Source organism: Penaeus monodon, chromosome 15, assembly GCF_015228065.2.
Source record: "Penaeus monodon isolate SGIC_2016 chromosome 15, NSTDA_Pmon_1, whole genome shotgun sequence".
Taxonomy (NCBI): domain Eukaryota; kingdom Metazoa; phylum Arthropoda; class Malacostraca; order Decapoda; family Penaeidae; genus Penaeus; species Penaeus monodon.
The window spans coordinates 9,539,168-9,539,679 of record NC_051400.1 but is presented as its reverse complement, the minus strand read 5'-3'; the positions used below and the strand labels follow the sequence as shown (position 1 = coordinate 9,539,679).

General features: G+C 34.6%; 1 protein-coding gene across 1 annotated transcript in view; it reads right to left on the bottom strand.

The window, feature by feature from the left end:
• The window catches only part of LOC119582204, a gene marked incomplete at its 3' end in the record, with an annotated part of 17,839 nt that overhangs the window by 2,548 nt on the left and 14,779 nt on the right, over positions 1 to 512 (bottom strand).

Here is a 512-nt window from a genome sequence, read left to right as displayed (position 1 = left end):
AAGAAAAGACAGAAAAATTATGAGATACAAAACAGTTTAAATTTTGGTGAAATTCAGGAAGCCATCAAACAAAGAGTACAACTAAAGCCGAAAGAATTCGACGACTCGAGAAGAGATTAAAAATATATACAAAACCAAATCTTTAAATCTACCGCCAGGAAGTTTTATTGGGAAATATGTAGCGCAACTGTTCTATTAAAGATACTCTAACTATCGAGGAAATCGTAACTTTCTGGAAAAAAATTCTGGAGCAATGAGAAAGGGTATAACAAAGATGCTGAGGGGATTCAAAACTCAAGAACTAATGCTGCAAATACTCGAGAGAAGCATTGGCAGGAAATAACAGAGTTGAAATTTGCCTTTATCGAAAACACAAATGGAGATCTTCGTGGATAGACATAACTATTGGTTACAGACTCTTGATAAACCCTGCTTCCTCCTTGCAGAGCATCTCTAAATGCTTAAAGATCAATAAAAAAAACACAATTCCTCCCCTAAATTCATTGACATTA